At 31.4% G+C, this 23,188-nt stretch overlaps 1 protein-coding gene across 9 annotated transcripts in view; it reads right to left on the reverse strand.

Annotated features, from left to right (window-relative positions):
- Window positions 1–23,188, reverse strand: part of LOC129962624 (LIM and calponin homology domains-containing protein 1-like) — a 156,071-nt gene that overhangs the window by 64,254 nt on the left and 68,629 nt on the right. The window contains exon 1 of one of the 9 annotated variants that reach the window (XM_056076466.1): window positions 19,974–20,319. The exons of the other annotated variants lie outside the window; for them this stretch is intronic. The gene's annotated coding sequence lies outside the window, so the exon portion shown is untranslated. Of the gene's footprint in view, window positions 1–19,973; window positions 20,320–23,188 lie in introns of those variants that run through there. 9 annotated transcript variants of the gene reach the window in all.

A 23,188-nucleotide genomic window follows, 5' to 3' on the forward strand; every position in this document is an offset into this window, starting at 1 on the left:
ATTCACGGACTTATGACTTGCAAACATTGCAGATAATTCGCAATACTGTCGAAAAAAAGATACTAATTCACAATAAAATATTTTAGAGTACTTTTTATTTACTGTAAGGGGCATAAACATTAAATTATGGTGAATAAATGGAAGATTTCATCGTAAGATTAAGTTAAAATTTGGAAGTTTACTCTTTTAGATAATGATTTTTTTATGTTAAAAGGCTTCTTTTTTATATGTTACTGAATTTTTTAACAATATTTTAAGATGATAGAGAATTCACTCTATTTAAAACTTTTTTAAGGAATTGCTGTAAATATGGAACGTCTTAAGAATATTATAAATATTTTAAAGTGATTTTCTTAAAAAGTATTATTAATAATGCTTTTCTTACTTAATATATTATTTTTTAAATATATTACATGAAATAATTAACAGAATTTGAACCAGCACTTGAATTAACCATATGAACAATCAATCCGCAATTTTGAATTAAAATAAAATAATGCGATGAAATACGACACAAACGAGAAAAAAAAATGTATGAAAAAGTATGTAATTGGGGAGGGGGGGGGAAATCAAGGTCAAAGACGACAAAAAATTCCCGAAATGTGCTCATCCTTCCGCGTTTCAACCGTTAATGAGATAGAATCGTCGAAAAGTAGTCGTCTCAGAATACTAAAACGAACAATATGTTGTCAACATTTTAGAAACTGGTCTTATTTTCTTTTCAAGTGAAAATAAACAGCTACAGTTATTTATTACTATAAAAAATATTTGGAAAATCGGAAGCTATTTCTTAAAACTAGCATATTCTAGAATAACTATTACTTCATATTAAACGTTCCGATTAAAAGTTAATCCGATTATTAAAACTTAGGACACGAAGGAACTTTTTTCTGTCTGCATTGAAACACAAACAGAAAAGTTTCACAAGCCGCATCTTAAAGTATGTGAATTGCATATCTCATTAAATGTGAAAGTCTACAAAGTCATTTATTACCCAATGTTATTTGGGTAAAAAATATGGGACTCTAGTAATCCCATTTTTTAAAAACATTTGTAAGGATTAAATTTTACCTATAAAGATATCAAACAGTTACTGAATGTGCAAAACAGTTTATGTCATTCGGAGTTACATGCCATCAAATGAAGTTTAAAACATCGAAAATGTTGATTAAAAAAAATCAATCAAAAAAGTCAATAAACATCCACAAATCTTTTTGTAGGAAACACTCAAATTTTGAAATCAGTCTATACCTATTTTAATCGATGTTAGTCGAATTTTGCTTCCTAGTAACGCAAAGACCTCATTGTCCGATTCCCCATATCTCTGGACATAATGCAGTTTGTTTTTAGTTTAGAGTTTCAATTAATTGATAGTAAACTAACAGAATATTAAAAATTTGAATGATTTTGGATAATGCAAAAATTTAATAATGAATAATGTAATAAGTTATAATGTATTTATAATGGATAATTGGATAATGTAAAAATTTAATATTTAATAATCCACTTAATGCGTTCACTTAATTAAAGTACAAAGTAACTAGAAAAGTTCTTTTCAAAGCAATCAGAATTAATGATTATATGACATAAAATACAACTTAATATCTATATTCAGAAACTTCATATTCTAAAAGATCTTTCATTTTAAAAGATTGATATCATTTTAACAAAGCTTCAAAAAGGAGTATGAAAGTTAAATATTTTAAATATTGCAGACAAGACCATTAGGACGAGTCATTTCGAAACAATTTTCTAAAAAATTAAAACTTAAAGAAGCGGGGGAAAAATCTTAAATGTGAAGGCGCGGCATTTTCTCTTAATCAATCCGTATACTGTACTTCATTTTATCTTTTAAAATGAACTATTAGCTTTCCTGGAGCCTATCATTCTATAACGTAAAAAGTCACTTCTCTCAATTTTGAATGTGACCAGAAGAAAAATTTGTTACTAATTGAGGGAATTTTCTTCGCTCCTTTTATCGCGGACACGAATTTTCTTTAAAAACTTCAAAGGAATAATCTATTTATTTATAATTTAAAGAGTTTCAAATATTTGAATTAATGATATTTTTTTGTTATTACTATTCTAAGCAGATGGAAAGAGCCAATGAATTTGTTCTAGTTAATAATATATCAGAAAAGAAAGAGACCGAGCGTCCCTTCTTTACAAAACGTAGTCAATTCTGTGCGATTAAGGTACTTTGCCTGGAAATCAGTTGCCACACTACAACCTGCTTTAGAAGGCACACGCTTATTTCTGCCGCAACATTTCACAAGATGCAATGATTACGGCGAAAGCGAGTAATTACCATTGTCTGGACAACATTTTATGAAATCATTCCACAATGTGGCAATGCAGCAAGGGGTGGGATTTCCTGGAGAGAGGGCATGCCATGATACGCGATCCGAAGCCGGTGAACAGACGGATCGCGTATCATGGCGCAGAGAAACATTCAAGGAAGCAAAATGAATCTGCGCTCTTGTAATGCGTGAACAGAGGTCATTAGTAAAGAAAATACAAAAACGTAATGAATAGTCATTGCTCTGAAAAGAAATGTAAAAAAAAAGAAGACAAAAATATAAAGAAAATTTATAAAAATATGCAAATATTAAGACCAAAGCAAGAGTAGAAAGATACCATATTTTAAAAATATTAAATGCACCCTAAGGCAAAAAGGACACAGGTTATTTTGATATTGATAAAATTTCGAAAGAAACTTCCACTGTTACAAGAATGTGTTATATTTGAAAAGACTCGCATTCACTCAAATTGATTCACAAATATAAGCTGTAAAAGTCCATCTAAACTCTTCTTTTTACTGCAGAAAGTCTATTTTTTTAGACTAGCCTTAAATTTAAACAGCTGCTCACTATTTAAATGCTATAAATGCTTCTGAGTTATGATATCTGCTAGAAATTACTTCGAAAACAATGGACGGCATAATTAAAATGTTACACAGTCAGTGACTGAATGCCGCTTGATTCGTACTCATAAGATGCCAGTTTCCAATTCTAACAGTTTACAGTTTACCTGCTTTTTATTTGCTCGTATGCATCCAATGGAATTTTTTACCTCTGTGAGGATGAAGGGTTATTGACGAACCTATTCATAAACCCCATCAATGATCCAAAGAGAGATGTTAAAAACAATTTTTTTGATCGTCCAGCAAATGAAGCAACAATTTTACGAAAGTTTATTACATACACAGACTATTTAAAACAAGAAATTACTTTAAATATAATGAACTATTTTAATTTAGAAATATAACGTATATATATAAATGAACGGCAAAATTGTATCTTCTTATTCTGAAAAAAAAATCCCAATCTGACGTCATCGTATTCATTATTATGCATTGATATTGTTACGATACAGAATACCAAGTCTTTTTAAAATAATGGCAAAATTGGAATGATTGTTATATGATATCCATCGATATGCGTCTCTTCTTGAAAAAATGCAAGAGATTGATATTATGGAGTGAATAAATTATCTTCTCAAAAAACATAAATAGATGACGTTTATTTTGATCAAAAATCAACAATGAGAAACGATTGCCCGATTTTTCTCACCTTAGCAACATGTAACGAAGTAAGCTTTTTAGCCAATGTGACGATGTCAACGCACTGCAAACCGATTATATAATTATTGGCAATGTTTAATGTTGATACGAAAATCGCCTCGCAGTGACATGACGATAAAGAAAATTCGTGAAGAAATTGATTTTCAATGAAAAATGCATCAGCTTCATTTCTCATAGTGTTTTCATTCAAACTGATTTGAAAGCTACAAAATCTCATTACGCAGGATTCACTTAGTGTCGATGTCATAATATTTCAAAAAGTTTCCGTTTCTTATAATCAGAATTTTGTTTCTTTCTTGTCAAACTGAAATCCCCATTACGAAGTCAGTCTGTCAGTATGCTCTATGTTTGGGATTCTGATCTATCAGCAGCACAACGAGTAATCCCTTCGATCAAGTGGCTGGCGATGGTGAGTTTAGTTTAATTATATTAACGTCCCGTTTTTAAACCAACACTAGGTCTATTTTGGGACGAACCTCGTCATTTTGAAACCACGTCAGATGACGAGGACGACGGGTGAGCTGACAGCCCCTCTCCAAACAAACTTCCACACCAAACCATCCATCAGGAAGGTGTTTGACCCCGATGGATTTAACGTGCACCAGGTCCCTTTACACGACGGTTATTTGGTGGAATCGGGCCTCGAACCTGAAATCCTCCAGTTCCGAAGCCGAGACCTTACCACCGCGGACCTGCTGGTGATGGTGAAGAATCAGACGTAGTACTTATGTGAGGAGAGGTTTACTCTGCATGAAGTTGAATATCGAATTAACTTTTCTCGCAACCAGTTACAAATGAATAGCACATTAAATTGACAGATCATTCTGATCGCATGTTTTTTATTTACAAATATCACTGACATTGGCTCTTTTACCTAACAATCTTGATATTTTCAAGGAGGTGGAGAGGAATTTTATTAAGATCGAATTCTCCGACGGTACCAAGCGGAATTTTACAAACATTTATTTTCCTTTGTGTTTAACTGAAAAACAATTTGAACATCAAATGTTCATCAAAATCGCGCAAATATTTGCCTAGTAAATAGGAAGGTAGGAGACCGCAGCTTTGTTTTTTACTGCAATTTTGATCACCCTTATTGAAATTGTATCGTTTAAGCATTAAAATAAGTTTTGCGTGCGTCCTCTGTTAAAAATTCAAAAATTTATTTGAAGAACCTGCCTTGTCCTGAACTCGTTACTTTTTCAAAATAGTAGGAAAGTTTCATTCCTGACTTTCTTTGCATGGAAATGGTGTCGCTTGTTGATCTCGAGTGAAATTTAGGTTGAAAAGTTACACACAGCTGCTGCATTCTAATGAACTGCGTGCATTTGATTCTTTTTCCAGAAAGGACTAAATTTAAAGCAGCCCTCCAGAAAAAAAAAATATTCTTTAAACACGACATGTTTATGCATTTGGACCACGCATGCCTGTAGTAATGCCGATCCAACGAATATATCACACACAGTAGGTATATATCTTAGTTCTGGAGCAATTCCTCAACTAGGTTTTAACGTGACAAATTTATGATGTTTCGCTGATGTCTTCGTCAGCAGCTGCCGAAAAGTATATTTTGAGACGTCTTGGAAAAGAAAATCAAATTTCGAATTGAGTTGATTTGAGTTGAGCAAAGGGGTGAGCTTCTGATATATTTTGCTTTTACTATGCTCTATCATCTTCCATTAGTAGAGGACACAAGTTGTGAGTGATGATGCCTTAGTCTGAAACAGAACACTTCATTTTCTGTTTTTGACTTTTGTCCTGTCATAAAACTTCTACACAGCTTAAATAGTTTCTTATTTATTACCATCATTTTAGAAACACATTTCCTCATTAAACGTACTCGTTTTCATCCTCTTTTTTTCTCTCTTGGAAGCTTCAGAAATGATTTTTATTTTTAAATTTTACTGGGAGAAAATGGAAAATTCTTCTCAATCTGTTATTTAAAAATTACTGCTAAACAAATGATATTGTGTTATATAACAAAAATTTCAATACAGTACAGTTTTAAAGCATTTATTTCATTTCATAATCATAAAGAAACTTTAAAAAGTATTAAATACTGAGAAAAGAGCATATGCCATCATTTTTTTTTCTCTGAGAAAATATTCATACAGATTTCTTTTTTTTTTAATGCATTTTTTTGCCTTTTCAAAATAAGTGCAAGTAGGTAACTTATGTATCTTCTAAACATACTAATGACAACAAAGGTTCGAAATTTCAAAAGCATTTTAAAATTTGTAACAAAAAATTTATTTAGACTGTGGTACTGAATATTTACAAAACTTGGTACTATAAAATTCGACTTATGGATTTTTTTCCCCAAAAACATAGCGTCATAAACTTAAGTTATTGTCTATCTACAGAAGCAAAAAAACTGTCGCGCTTTTGCGCATGTGCAAGTCCACTTATTTCTCCAAAATAAGAATCGGATGAAAGACTTACATTTTATTTGTCGATATAGGACATTTTATTTTCATTTATTGATTTGACTTTGGATCGTTTTAAAAATATTTATTTTTCTTTGTATTTGAAAACTGATTTAAGAAGCACCGTTCTTGACCATTGCCTATAATATCTTTTAGGGGAATACAACCCAAATGTGATTCCTGTGACTTGTTTAAAAGCTACAAGAAGGCTTTAATTTAAATAGATCTCGTTATTCTGAAACATGGTCAGATGACCAGGACGACAAACCTCTCACAATTTCTACACAACTCCATCACGGATTCTGCATGCATAAGATCGCATATACAATATGCAGTACATTCCCGAGTATACGGCCTAATGTGGCGGAAAGACTGGCGGGATAACAAAAAAGTTGGATAGGCCTGAATTTTATGAATTCATTTCTTTGCTCGTCAATACCAGAAGACGAAGTTTTAAAACCAAAACTTACTGTTATAATGCTTATTTTCTCACTTCTTATTGAGTACTAAGCCCTCCATTTATTTCAATGTAAACGCAGCCGCGGCTCGGTGAATCATTGAAGCAGTTGCCGGTAACGTGTCGAATTAAAATAGAAGGTTCTGTAACTGGCAGTTTATATACTGCAATGTACATTTCAAAAATTTATTACAGAAAAAGTTAAAGGATATAAATTGTTCACATTTTAACCTAAATTTCGTAATGCCCAACTTAAATGCGGGAAATATAAACAAAACATTAACGTAAATTGTTGACCTAGTTCTTAAAAAAATTGGCACAGGCTGATTTTATTTCATACTGATAAATGATTACACAGGTATGAAAAGGTAACCTTAAGACAAGAGTAAAAACTTACAGTTTTTAAGTTTTGAAACTATTCTTAATAGATGACTTAATAGAGGGCTTGTCTTCCTCATTTAATTACGATAAAAGAAAACCAGGTCTGACAGTACGGAAGCCGGATTGTCGTGAACCGGATACTCGGGAGCGTACTGTATTTTCATTGTATTTAGACCTTCATCCACCGATACTGAAGTCGAGACCAACACAAGATGCTTTAACTCCATGTGAATTGAAACTCTTAATGAAATAGTTTACTATCTGAAACAGTGTCAGAACATAATTTAAATTTAAAAATAAAACTTTAGGTATGAAGAAATATGCATCATTACTGAACCAAGACATTTTATTTTCACACTTATATGTGTAAACAAAGATAACTAAAAAAAATTAAATTTATTAGCTGCATTATTTTATGAATTTTAATGTCCGTCGATACAGCAATACAATACAAGAAGGAGTAATGCAAGCTAGGAAAATCACTCAAGTTCATGCGGAGTGAAAAGAAATTAAGAATTCAGGAACCACTAATTTCTAAGAAATTCCACCTTCGCCCTTTATTTCTTGGACCGATTATACAGACACGTTGTATCTGCCACGATATTAAAAAAAGAAATAAATGTATCTCTTGTAACCGTAGCAGAGCATATCAGACAGGCTGCTCACTCGCAAAAATCAGCCGCACGCATTGCTCCTAACGGACCACCTCCCGATAGGAAGTACACAAATGTAATTGTTCGGGCCACGTCAGAGGAGTTGCTCTGCTCGAGGTGATGCCCTTTTGTGCGCAACTTGTTCTTCTTTCTGGCATTCATTGACCCGTGAGGCTGCGTTGTGACCACTTCCCGTTAAAGATTTGGCGGGCACTCGCAGCTTTCTGCACTCTGGACTTCTTGGCCTGCTGATGCCAATCGACTTAACCTAAATAATCGACTACAATCGATTATCTTTCTGCATTGCAATGATGACAGGATTAGCTATGGTTATTTGAAGATCAAAGAATTTCGGTTGCAGCTCTTGTTGGGTTTTGAAGGAGGTAGTAGAATACATCAAGAAATCGCAATGAAATCTTTTAACGTGCAGTCAATTATTTCAGTCTAAAGAGAATTTTATTATGGTATTATTTGTACATGAATTACAAAATGATGCAATTCTTCTCTTTTTGAAATTCGTCCCACCGCTTATGGCTTTAATTCTTTATAATACAACTTGTTAAAAATTGAATTAATCTTCTTTATAACTCAAATCAAATAATGGGTATTTTGATAGCTTTCTACAAATAATGAAGAGCAGATTTTTAAAATTTTAGCAATAACATAGAAGAAAGAGGATGTCCTTTACGCCACAATGAGTTATAATGCTTCTTCGTGTTTCGTAAGACTAAGTATGAAGCATCTTGAAACAATTATTTTGCTTGTATTAACATTACAAAATAAATACGTGATAGAAAGCACGTAGCATATTTTAGCATATTTTAGATTTTTAGCATATTTTAGCACTTCAAGCATATTTTAGATTTTTAGCATGCTTCCATAAAATGCTTTTTCACGACGAGTAAACACATACTAGCGGCAAAAGCAATCAGTTTTTGAAGAGGAAGAGACTAAGACTGCAGAAAACGACGTGCACTATGAATTTAAAACAAACACTCGTTTCGAATTTTGTGAAATGATTCTATGAAGGTTACGTGAAATCTCTCTCTTCAGAAGTCCCATTCGTCCAATTGGATTCGTCCAATTCGTGTCATTTTAAACTGGATCCGAAAGGCTCGAAAACGGAATTTTCACAAATGAAATAAACAGAAAATTAAATTCTGAATCATTCTTTTTACATCCATCTTTGAATTACAGATGGTCGATTTTCAATATTAAAAACACAGAAAATCGAACGAAACTTTCATGTCAATAATATTTTTGATGAATAAATGCAAGATGGGAACATTAAAAGAACTAAAGACAGAAAAAAAAATTATTTAAAATTACATAAAGATTCCATTATGCATTATTTTAAAGTTGTATACGTTAGGATTTCGCAAAACACCTTCATATTTTTAGACATGGTATTATATAACTAAATTATGTAAAAAGTCAATCATATCTTAAACCATTTTGTAAAGAATCATTGTTAGAAAATTACGAATGGTGATATATCAAGTAACTTTAAATTTATCCCTGGCATATTTCTAATGTAAGAAATCGCTGAAATTGGAGCTGTTTCTTGCTTTTCTATCTTGAATTGCTGATTCAAAGGTATTAAATCCGAATTTTTCGCAATCATTTTTCCCTTTCAATTAGCTAAACTATGAAGATTAAAAAAACTACAATATTTCTGTAAGTTTTCATATGAAAGTTAATGAAGTGAAATACTCACTAAATAAATTATTCCTAAATTCAGCGAAAAAACTGCAAATTTTCAGAAAGCACTGCATGATTAATCAATTACGCATTTTTACTTGAAAGTGCATGAATTTAGAAAAATTTATTTTGTCAACCTAGTTAATATTTGACAACCTAATATTTTTAATATTTAAAATCGAGTTCAAAAATGCTTAAATGTGAATTCGTTTTGATGATGAATCTTAAATGCTTCAAAAATTGGCGAACTAAATAGAACATTCTAAAACTGTGGAATAATTAATTTGCGAAATTTTCTTTCCTGAAATATTTTTCTTAAAGATTAAAAAAAATTAGAACATAACAGAGAACCATTTTTTTTACAGTAAACTTTAAAATTCTAAGAATGGTTCGTTTTCTTTTTTTTTTTTTTTTTTTTTTAAATTCTGTTGATTGCTTTGTCATTCATTTGTTGAAAACAATTTTTTTTATCGATTCTTTTTATTTTCGCAACACAATCAACTCTACTCCATTCACTCGAACTCATAAGAAAAATTTATATTCGATACGATTTCTTTTGTCTAAAAAAGAATGAGATGATGACGAATTGAAAACTACCTTTTTCATATCATTAGACATCGGTTTGAGTGTTTGCCAACAAATGGCAACTTTCCTTTTAGAGTGTCGATGCGATAGCAAAGCACATTCTTCTTTTATCTTGTCTCTACACGTACTTCAATACGCATGCATTCTCTAGTTAAAATGAAAGGCAAAAATTTAATTACAGTTTTTTTTTTTAAAAGATTGTGATTTCATTATTTGCACCTATTTCCTTTCTAGCTATGAAAACACTTAAAATATAATATTAGAAACAATAGAAATATATCATTAAGATACTGAAAATACAACATAAAGTATAATTTAAATCCCTCAAATTTACGATCTAAAAAAAAATTTCAAAATCTCAAGTTTTGAATTCATATTTAAAATTATCGGGTTATTTTTTGATACATATATAAATTTTGTCTTGAAAACACAAAATGAAAATTTTCCCATTAATTTTTAATTAACTTTTCGTGAATGTAGTAACAAAGACCGGTTTCTTCCAATGTCTGTGATATTAGCGCTTTATATGACATTTCTTATGCCCACTTATTTAAATTAATTTTTTATTACTTTTAATTATTTCTTAACGTGACAGCGAACCTGAAAGTTCATTATCACATTGTTTATTGCTGCTATTCATGTAATAGCGTTATTTACTCCGTTGATGCCTCTATAACACCCATTATCAATAAAGAAGAAAAAAATGACGTTTTATAAAGGTAGAGTTAAACGAGATTGGAATTTAGTTAGGGTTACATAATTTAAATAGAAGTTAAACTTTATAAGCATATATATAATTAAAAATTAAAAAATGCCATTAAATCTTTTGGTAATTCATGATAAATTTTTGTTAAAAAATTGAAGAATTTCAGTGACGTTATTTACACACTTGATGAGCTTTAATCATGGACCAGATTGTGTTCACAGCAATCAAATAAGAAAATATTAAAAAGTGAAGCTTGTTAATTTAACGCTTTATTTATTAGGAAAAGATTTTTTATATATTTATTACAATTCAGATTACTACTATCAGGTAATATTTATTACAATTCAGACTACATTAGTTTTTAACATGCGTTTCAAAATAAATTTTTCAACAAGAGCTTGAAAGATAAATTCGTCTATAAACTTTTCGACATCAAAAATGACTAAAAACAAAGCAATAAATAAACTGCACATTAAATAAAGATAATTATTCGCGAAGGAAGAAAGTTCATTAAGGCGATTTCATGCAGTTTTAACACTTATCAATTAGTTTGCCCATTCATTAGTTTGTGCTTTAATATGTTTTTTTCCCCAATCAAATTCGCATACCGCTCTGTATTTATTATCTCTAAACAAGGTTAGTAGTTTCTTTCCGCATGTTTTAATTAAACGGCTGGTACGTATAAACGAATTCTTCCAGTACAAAATAAAGCTGGCGATCTTTTTCCGAGCAGTGACTCAAGGGATGGAAGCCATCCAAAGGCTCTTCCTCGTGGCATGTCGATGTAGGCCAAATTACACCTTGCCAGATTGTCGCTCGAAATGAGTCAATCCTTTCCTTGACTCACTTTGCAGAATCGAAATACAAATTCGAGTCTTTGCATGAGCTATGGAGGAATGATGCATGGTTACTCGGAGTAAATGGGCGACTATTTTATGCATGCGCCAGATTTAATTAACTTGGTCAGAACACCTAAAAAGAGAATTGTAAAAAAAGGAATGCTCGTTTATCTTTTTCTTTGTCATAGCGAAATTTATATTGGATTTGCCTTTGAAGGAAACCTGAAGTCTGAATTTAAGAATTTTTTTTTTCTTTGATCAGATTCGGTTCAGTACTCTTTTACAGAAATATAACTGCGTTATATATTTGTCATAAAGATTGCGATTTTAAGTGAATTTGCTCCCATAAATTCTATCAAGGGTTTTTCGAAAACAGGAAGTTGTAAAACGTCAAAAAATGAAAATCTGGAGGTCGATAACTATAATTCCTTTTAGTTCATCGTAAAAAATGAAATTTAATTTTTTGTTACCAATTAATAATCATTTAAGTTTAATTCTTTTTGCGAAACAATTTCTAAGAAATTAGTAGTTTTAAAATCATGAAAATGACACGTGGATACCTTATCAAACTTAAAGCTTACATAATTCGTTTTCTTAGCTAAAATTTTTAAAGTTCTTCCTGGATCGTGATCTGTAAATACGCTACTTGAGTTCATGCAACCAGGACGGCACCGAAAAATTCAAACAGCTTATTTCAAAGAGGTTCTAAAGAAGAGTATCAAAGATGATCCAACTGACAAAAAAATTATACTCAAATTCGGAATTTGTGTAGCTGACATACGGCTGCTGCTTATTATTATGATAAATATTAGTAAAAGCAGTTCTTTTACTATTAAGGCATTATCCAAATAGCATTAATCGCAACAACAAAGATGTTTGCCATTTCATTACTGTATTTTTTACAGGCATTTCTGATAGAACCAGCTAGAGCATTCTTCTCTCGACTTTCTTGTATACTGAGATGTCCTTTCCGATTTTCCCTTACGTAAGTGGCGAAAACCCTCTCGCAAATGCTAGGACTGCATTCTCTCCATCCCCCACGATCACGCCAAGACTACAAGCGGGGACGCACTTTCCGCGGCTTCGAAATGTAATGACATAATGCACCTCATTTCGTATTCCATTGCACGAATTTGAGCAATGAATCAAAAAGAAACCTAACATGAATTTTGTATGTCTTCCGACCAATAAGATAAATTCGACATTACAATTTTGTTCAAAGTATTTTATCATATTCAAAGAAAAATATATATTATATATAATGATATTTAAATCCTAATGAATTTCTAATTTTTATCTTAATTTAACCCCTATTAACTTCACTCTAAACTGGTCTCTTATTTCCTGATCTAATTCCACCTTTTATACTTAATTAATTCAACGCGAGTTCTGTAAAATTGCTAAAATCGGCAATTCGCACACTCCGAGTGAAGGGATAAAAATCTGTCAACCTAAACAAATTCTTAAAAACATGTAATTCCCTTATCTAAATCGACACGTGATAAGAGATCTCTATCTGAATCTCACAGTATATATTATCACACGATAAATATTTCGTTCGCTCTTTTCGCTCTTGTATCGTGCTGTGGATTGACGTACCTCGTCGCTTCTTGCTTGTACATAAATTATGCCTTCCCGAATGGAATAAAGAGAAGTTTTAAAATTACAAGTGTCTTCTCTCTCTTCAGCCACGAAATTGCTTCAAAAATATGTGTTTACATTATATATAATTTCAAAAAATTTATTTTTCAACCTCACAGAACTGTTAAGGTTCGTCAGAATTTTTTAAAACTGAATATTTTGAAGACTTTATTTTTTGAATGTAAGTGTAATTAGCTCACAAATAAAATCTGTTTCATTAATGTCACTATCGAAATCTGCGAGAAAAAAAAAAGCGTTCGCATCCCGAGAAATATTAATCACAGATAATTATGAAAAGATGCATGAAGGACTTTTCAGAATTTGGGAACAAACTTTAAAATAATATGAATAACTTTAAAAATGGGTTCAGTTTAGTCAATAATAATCGGACAATTTTTTAATTACTGTTCCTCATTTTGCTAGCTGTTCAGAAACTGTATTACTTGTCTTTGTTTCTTTCCTTGAGAACCCTGTTTCTCCATCAATTATTTACTCTTATAAAAAGAAAAGTAACGCAGTCAGATAAATTTTTTTAGGTTTTCATCTTAACCGATTGAATTCTAAGCTTCGCTTCCCCCCTAATATCGTGATCAAAGTTTCAAACAAACTTCTTTCGAATAATTCGTTTCAATCGAAAGGAGGTCATCAATATTAGAGTAACGCAAAATATTTCGAAATGTTGGGAAGAAAGTGGGTCACTCGAGTCAATTTCAAACCGGTCTGAGAAGCTTAAATGTAAATTATTCATTCCAAACTCTCTTCCCACTAAAAAAAATATGCAAAATAAAAAGAATAATTGATTCGAAAACTAAAAGATTGAGTAGAAATTGTATTGTAGAAATACGACACGAAGAATAATTGTTCGTCGTATTTACTTGAAACTGCGATTTTCTTAATTCATCGGAACTTTTAACTAAATACTTTTTTTATATTTAAATTCGAATGAAATATTTCTTGCCAGAATTTCGAAAAGTCAAATATTTTTCATAATTTTAACATTTGGATGATCATTGTACTCAGTGTAAGCCGAAATATTGAAATCTGAAAAATCTGTCCGCAAAAACCAAACTGAGATATGTCTTGAAAATTTTTAACAAGAATATTTACTGTTTTGAAATATTAGATCTATTGGAAAAATTAACTGTATATTAAATATTACAAAGTTGATACACCTGAAATGAAGGTAAATTATCATTCAGAGCCATTCAAATGAGTTACTGTTCCGATATTGTTCATCTTTTTTTAAAAAAATTATATGTAGAAACGCTTTGAATTCTTTTACTTCTAATGAATTTCTCTACTTCTTATACAACAGCATTTAAATTTATTACTAAAATGTCTTTAAAAAAATAATTGAATATTTTCTACAAATCATGTACTTAAAATTAAGAATAAACATGCACATTTCCTTATAAAACTAAGCAAAATAGTGCACATTTCTAAAAGAATATAAATAAACAGTATAATTTTTATCATTTTAGGTTGGTAATAATATGGAAATAACCTTGATATAGAATAAAAAGAGTTATTGCATCCATATTTGATTGTTGTAAAACTTAAAATGCATTCTTCAAATAATTTTTCATTTAAAATGGTCATCGCAGCTATAACTCGAATGATGTTCTATAATTAAGTATGGCAATAAAGTAATTATTTCGCCACAACAAGCGCAGTGGGAAAATAATTGCAAGTGCATTTAAAGACTTGATGCCATTGCCTCCCATCCAGTGATGCCATGAATGATTCCCATCCACTACCATCACCAAGGGGAGGCAATCTTGACTCTTCATTAAAAGCTCTCCATAGGTAGTAAAAAAAAAAAAAAGTAAACATTAAGAAAATAATTCTGGAAATCGTGGGAACAGCCCAATTACTACAGCACATGAACATCCGACAAGTCCAGATCGTAGGTTAGTTATTTATACAAGCGGTTTTGTTTCGGTTTGGCGTAATAAGTTTCCTTTGTTTCTGCACAAGATTCGTTCGCCTCGGTGCAGGTTGCTTTAAGAAAGAAATTCGAATGTCCCAGATAAGACCCCGATTCATTGTGTCTTAACAAAAGTAGTTGATGATCGTGCAATTGGAATCACAGAATATATATATATATATATTTATCTAGCGGGTGGTAACACTGTTTTGTGTCGACTACAAAGCGTGCTGTTTTTTACAGATACAAATTATTCGTTAAGGGAGAAACGAGGAACTAATTATGCATATTAACAGCCTTGTTGGTCTTATGAATAAGCAATATCATTGTTTAGTAAGAAGCTCTATGACTACAGAGAATTATTTCCTTTAAATCTCTCTCACACAAAATGCACTCGACATTTCAGCACAACTGAAATATTTTCAACCATAAGGCAGCCATATATGCCAACGTTTCCTTATTTTCGTGAAAACAATAGAGACAAGTACCAATGAAGACAATCAATGAAGTGGCTGGATTTGCTTTTAAAAGGTGGAAACCTCTCAAAAACAATGCCTATGTGTCATACATTTGACGTATCAGAACGTCATGCATTTGTTTGGGCAAAGACGCGCATGATGTTCTGATACGTCATAAAATCTACTGCTCTTATTTGCCCACAAAATTAAATATGCCCCACGTGCAAAGAAATTTTCAAATAAATGTTTATCCAAACGGTTAAAAGTTATTCTGTATAAATGCTCAGATTTGATGAGGACGAAATTATTTTCATATCTAATTTTAATGTACAAAATAAAAAAAAAATACCAAAGAGTACACAAATAAAATATTTTTTAATGCAAACTTTTTTTTTGTCTTAAATATTAGAGTAATAAAATTCTTTTACTGTCTTCATTCTTAATTTTCATAAAAGGAATATCATTTGCAATAAACGATTTTTTTTAAATGTTTCGTAGCTTCAAGAAAGATTATAATCCATTATCAACGAATTTCAAAAACCATAAAAAACTAATTTTTTTTCTTAAAGATATGAATAATTTTCAAAGAATGAATGATACAACATTTGATTCATTGTTTTGAGTGGCAACTCGCAGGGAAATGATTGAAAATATTTATAATATCTTCTTGAGACAGTAATAAAAGTACTAAAGATAAATTAATCTTTATAATTATTCATAGTTTATAATAAAAAATTAGATATTTAATTAATATGGCCAAACTTTTCGTTAAAATTTATAATATTCGTGAGCAAATATCTAAATGTTTCAAGTTGATTCGCTTTCTAAAGCGTAAGAAATAATAATTTCACTTTTTTTTTTTATCGAGCACATAATTCTCAGAATTCTGCGTTTGTTTAAAAGATAGATCCTATGTTAAAATGCGTTTTTTAAAGTTACGTAAGTTTTTTTCTTCATGTCTACAAAGGGTCATCATTATAATGTTCGATTATTCACATTTCAGATCTCCGAATCAGAAAAAAACATATTTTTGGAATTATGTCTGTCTTTCTTTAAACTAGATTAAAAAAAAAAAAAAACTGCTTTAAGCCAGATGGTTGAAATTTCGTATATGGATTTAAAACTAAATTTTTCAATTTTTCGTTTTGAAAGAAAATTCAGTAAGAAGAGCGCTCTCTGTCCGCTTATTAGCGTATGATAGCTTTATACACGTCAAAGAACATGACATGTATAAAGCTAGATAGATAAAACTCGTTGAACAGATTTAACATCTAAAGGGCGGATTCTTTTCTAATTTTGAATTAAATTTCTCACAAAGTTGAGAGTCTGTTCTTTCTCACTCATGTAAACACGAAAATGAAATGACTCAGATAAATGAAAATTCGGTACGTGATCTTAAGACCAAATGGTAATTCTATCCCAAAGTTTTGGTTTCAATAGGTAGAAAAAAAGGAGTTAAAAATACATATTTGATTTTCTGGTCCTTGTGTATTAACTGCGTGCCAGCGTCAAATGTCGCCAAATGTGGCATATTAGATTCAAATCAAAGATCGATATTTCGTAACTAATGTTTGTCAGCGTCATGCAATTAATACACAAGTGCCAGTTCTTTTTTTCTACTACACTGCGAAGCACAAAACTTTCAGTAACTGGAACTCTGAAAATAAAAACCTGAGCATTCACAGATTTAACCAAGGATCACAATTTCATGCAGGGATAATATTATTAGAGAGCATGCCAGAAAGTTTTGGAGAGACTACTCCTGTGGATCAGAACACTCGAGTCAGCATCTGATCTCTAAATAACATCAACATGCCATTGGAACAAATAAAATTTATTTGAACCGCGTCTTAGAATATCAGACTTCACACTTAATTAAAATAGCAGATTGACTAAAGTTAAATTTATAATGAAATCCTATTAAATTTCTTTTAATAAAAAAATTTTGAAACAGGATAAAAGAATATTATTAAAGGCATTGAAGTATCATCGGACCATCAGACGTTTTAAAACTAAATAAAAATGCTATTTTAGAATTATAAGAACATGAAAATTCTTCCTCTGCATTTCAAAAGCAATTATATATTTCAATCACAAATTTTATAAATAATAAAAAGCATCTATTTCGAACATGAGTGAAATTTTTTAAGAATAATCCAACCTTCGTTATCTCAACTCTGTTTTTAGTTTTTCAAGAGTAATGTGGACTTGTTCCAATTCCACATATTCTTCGAAATCTGATTTATAAAGGATGAGTAATAAAAAAAATCGCATGCATAAAAAGATTGAAGAAATGTAATGTTTTTTTACAAAACAATATTAAAGAAAATAGAAAGTTTCATGCCTATGATATGTAATGGTTTTTAATAAATAAATAAATCATACATTATAGCTTTGGGAAAAAATAGTACTGCCTTCTAAAAGAATAATAAAATTAAAAAGAAACTGGTAGATCGTCTTTGCTAAAATATGTTATCAATTTTATCATTTATCTACTCCTATTTCGTTCTAGATTGTTTCATTGGGAATCCAAAATGGACGACGCAGAATTTCAAAATTAATATCCTATTTCTGTATGTGTAGGAATAGGAAAGATGCACCTCTCCTTGTCTTTTCCAGAAAAACCCTAAATGCTAGCTTAACACAAATAAATTCACACGCGTAGCATCAAACAATCGCATACGCCGGGATCTTTTATTCTCGTAAGGCCAAGGCCATTTCATTCAACAATCATTTATAAATTATCGCCGATTATTCCTGCCCTAAAAAGGATATCCTTCTTTAATCTGGTGCATTTCAGACGAAAGAGCAAAGAAGTGAGTTGATGAATGGCTTAAGTTCCCCTCATCTGTGATAACATAACATCAGAGGAAACAATGTTAAGAAAATATGTGTAAAGTTTTTCTCCAACATTTTGTTAAATATCTAAAATAATTTATGACTAAACTAAATTCATAATTTCAATATATCTAATTCTTCCTTTAAACTTTTTAAAACGTAAAGACAGAAGACTGTTTAACCCTTTGCGTTCGGATGATTACTCTAAAAACGGTGCATCATTTTGGTGTTTTATTTATTTTTCAATTTGGATTGTTAAAAATGTCTACAGAGTTGTAAGAAGATGTAGTTTACTTTTTCGAGGAAATTCAACTTAAAACAAATATATATTTTTATTTTTCAGAGCACTAAGCAAGGTAAATATTAGGGAGAATATGCATCGAATTACTTTTCCGAGTGCAAAGGGTTAACATTCCATTTGAATGAATTGAAAGAAAGACATTTCGAGTTTGGTGCAATAGCGCCCCCATCTCACAACTCACATTTAATCACAACTTTTGGAGAGGATCGAAAGAGACGTTCATATAACTGAACAACAAAATTTAATGGCGAAAGATTGTGAGAAATCATTCATTTAGCATTCACAGCTCAGGCATTGATTTCAAATGATTACTTTAGTGAAATGGGAAACCTTCTCGGTGCTATCAGATCAGAAGTTCTTTCTGGAAAAAACGTGTTATTTTAATCCAGCTTAGAGGCAATGGAAAGATGCCTCGTGCACTAATAACGTCTATAAAGGACTGAATATCATTTTAAACTCCACCCACTCGATGATAAAGGTCTACCCCTAAAACATTTTGACATTTGGAAGAAAAAAAAAACTAAATAAATAAAGGACTTGCACCTGAGAATGTATATTTGGAAGAATATTAATGATTTTAAAACTGAACTGTTTTTGAATATTGTAATGAAACAAAATTTGAGTCTCAAACGAGCGACCTTCAATCGTTTTCTTTTGAAAAAATGATAAGGTATCAAGGTCTTTATTTTGAACAAAATTTGCATTTATGTGAATGAAAATGTTTCAAAATTTTCTTTAGATTTTTTTTTTAATATTTTGAAAAAAATATTTTTAGATATAACTGAAGCCAGTTTCCTTTACTTAACACCAATGAAAATGAACTGTAGTATTTTTAAATGATCTTTGAATAAATTTCTCCTGTTTAGTTTCGATGATGCAATAATCGGCTGCTGGTGCCGTTTCAAAATCGTAAAATAATTCCAGAATATCCGTTCCAAAATAAAGCAGTTTGCACAAAATACTCTAATGTCGCATTTCTCAAAATTTAACTGTTTACAAAAACAATTTGTAGTATCTGCAATCGGAGTTATTTCAGTTTTATATAACACATTTTGTATGATTGTACATTTTGTATACATTTGCGATTTAATTTCCGAAAGTAAATACAAAAAAAAAAAAAAAAACATTATCAGGAAGTGATTTTTAAAAATTTAAGCTGAGACATATTTGTGAAAATGCAGCAGCTTTTAAAATGCATAATTATATAAACATTCATAAATGAGATGAATAAAATATTAGTGCAATATAAAATAATATTTGCATTTATATTGAGAAAGAATGGCCCAAAATTAAACTAGGGTAGATTTTTTTTTCCAAAATTAGATTCTGGATTAAATATACACATACTTTTTTCCTAATTTCATGTATTTATAAATAGTTTACCATCACAATTAAAATTTTATCTAAAAAATATTATAAAAAAAAAGGATCTGCCGCGAAAAATTACATATGTTCGTCGTATTCAAAATGCACTTACCTTTTATTATATTGGCTGTATCACGTATTAATCCCGCGTTATGCAACAAGTGGTTGTCGAATGCTGAGTACAGATGCTGTGAAACACTGCAGGTTTTGACTGAAATTCACTTAATGAATCAGTCAGTGTTTGACACACCTCGATCCAAGACAAATAAAGGCACCGCGCAGTTGGTGACAAAAAAAAACTGATTCACTGTTTTGCGATTCATTTGCACACTTTTTGACTTCTCGATACCGTCGTCATGGAGACACGGATAAGCGGCGGCTCTTGAATCAAACAACAAAAGTATACTCTGCTGTCAAAAGGAAGAAAACTGAAGAGACCTGCCTCACGGAAGCGCACTCGGTGTTGGCGTGCCGTTCTTCTTCCGAATACAGGTGACTTCGCCACGCTCCGCTCTCAGGTGGTCAATGATAGGGTTACAGCAGCACGGCGAGCGTTTCTCATGCAAGGATATGGATGAAAAATCGCCAAACGCTCCGTCGTGAAGCGAGGAAATGAAATTATTCGAGCATTTTCCAGCCGGCTGTATCGCGTTGAAAGGACTTTAATGCGTGAAAACATTTCTGTCTAGCTACAACTGTTTTTCTAAAGGTGTCGAAAGCATAAATATTTTTGAAAATTACGTTTTATTTTGGAAGTATCGCAGGATTTTCCGAAAAATTAACTTATTTTGGGGAAGTAATGTTACAACCTTTCTCGTCTCAGTATTTGGATTGCCACTTTCATCCAACTATGTATTCCAAATTTTTGCTCATAATTATATCTTATTTATCTTTGAGCTTCGATTCCATTTTGTATTTATTTATTAGATTCTCATTTAGGCTACACCGAAATATGGGGACAAAAACAATACATCTTCTAAATTTGATGGCGGCACTCCTTACAAATCTATTGATGCGTGTATTCAGTACTAAGTGTATTATTGCACTTAAAAGAATTCAATTCTTTACATTTACCTGATCAAAATAAGTGTAAACAAACTGATACTTAAAGAGAGATGGAGGCTAAAAAATAGTTTAAAAAATCACGACAATATCAAAGAATATTGCAAGTTTTTATCTGAAAGTCTCAAGAAGCTTCCTGTTTTTAACAACTGGTCATTTTGAAGCTTTTCATGTATTTCTTAATATCCATCATGAATTGAATTAGAGAAGCTGGAAAAAGAGAATAAACTAAATACAGCTTTATGGGAACAAAATCTTCATACTATTTTCCTTAAACTACATTTATATAAAATATTTTATAGTGATTTACTAAATGATTTCTACCATTGTTTACAACTAAAAATGCGTGTTTAATGCAAAAAAAAAAAAAAAAGTATTTTTTATCACTTATTTACGTTAGTCTCTGTATTCCAAACAGTTTGTTCAGTTAAAAGCATTGAGTAATTTTGAAGTAAGAAACAGCGGTTGAAAACCGTCCTAGAAATCATTTACATTTCTTCAAATCGACTTTAAAGCAATGGTCTACTTACACTCGTCATATTTACCTTTGATAGGGCAATTGAGACAGGTTTTTCATTAATCTTCTTTTTAACGACGGAAACAAAAAAATATTTATTCAAATATTAGTTACACAACAAAACTGTGAACTCAGAATTGATTGATATTGATTGGATGTAATTGTAAAAACAAATTGATATTGGCCTCACAAAATTTGTATTAGAATGGTTAATAAAGATTTTCAATGAGAGGATAATCTTGCTCTTCATTTAGAATAATTCAATAAAAGTGTTGGATATTTCTTTAGATTCAAAGATTCCTCAGCTGGCCATCGTGGTAAGTTCTTAGTCTTTAGAAATAGAGAACTTTAGGTTCGAAACTAGATTTCACCTAAGATTCGCCTTATATATGACCCTGGTGAGCATTAAATCTGACGACCCCTGATGGCATCTGAGTGGATGGTGATACTTGAGTGGCTACGCTCTCCAAACTTCTGCAACGAATCAATGTGACAACTCTTGCCCAACGACTCGAATTTCACCAAGGAACTGTCATGGGCACTTCATTGGTACAGTTACATCAATCAAAAACAAATGTCACTCCCGAACATTCTTGCATTGACTTCTCATTTCAGCATTTTATAACGTATGATTCAATAATCATAAGTACTGAAATAACATCATTACTATTTATTTCACTGTTAAAAGCGAGTCTTTCTGGAATTTATTAGACCTCCTTTCTGAAATGTATTCTTTGATAAAGAGCAAATTTAACAGAGTTGAAAACAGAAATTTTCGGACCTGACGTAGCTGTGATCTCATTGTTTACAATCTCACTCTGTTCACGTAAACAACTTTGATGTCAGTGATGATTATTGTTGAATCCTGTTATGGAACGCTGAAATGAAGAGTCTATATGAAACCTGGGAATTAGGCACGCGTGCAACGCCATCTGTCGTTTTTGGCAAGCATTTCCTGCTAGAGTTAGGTGATACTATTTCAACCTGATTCTTTCTATGAAGTACGCGAAAGTATCAGATACACAAAACTTATACAGATTAAGATTACCAGGTATTCTGCATCATTTTGTGAAATCCATTGATAATTTCCTCGATTTCTTTCGTTTCTGATCGGGTAATATTATATCAGGTCGAAAAGTATTAAAGCATCAAAAAGTAAATAAACAGTATCAAAGTATGAGGTCGACAAAGCCAAGTTCGCCATTCTGCTTCGCAACGTTATTAGTATGGGTGATGAATTTTTAATTATGTATATTTTATTCCCAACGATTTGAGTTCCTACCCCATGTTACACACATTAAAAAACAATACCCTTCTTTGTTTTTTCACACCCACTAATTAAACACCTACTGAAACTGGGTTCACCGGTATATCATCATCAATATCTATTCCGAAGAAGCGCAATCTCAATTTGGAATCATATTCGTATTCCTATCAATACTCATTTCAGTGCAAGTGTATGAATTAGTTTCTCCGAGTATCAACCTGGTGCAGTTTAGCCATGGTTGGCCCTTGTGCCATTAAAACTCATATCCAACCAACCAACTGAGTATCAACCAGTACCTGATAAATCAAGAAAGTTTATCCACCCAACCCTATTTTCGATCCAGCATTGTTGTGTAAAGCAGAGTTCGCACGAGGCCATTTATTGCGAGCAATTGAAAGTTCAGGATGATCACGTGTCCGCAATGGGACAATAGCAAATAGTTGTCCCGATGAGATAAACATTTGCCCTTCTCCCATTGGGG

This window comes from Argiope bruennichi, chromosome 3 (assembly GCF_947563725.1).
Source record: "Argiope bruennichi chromosome 3, qqArgBrue1.1, whole genome shotgun sequence".
Taxonomy (NCBI): Eukaryota; Metazoa; Arthropoda; class Arachnida; order Araneae; family Araneidae; genus Argiope; species Argiope bruennichi.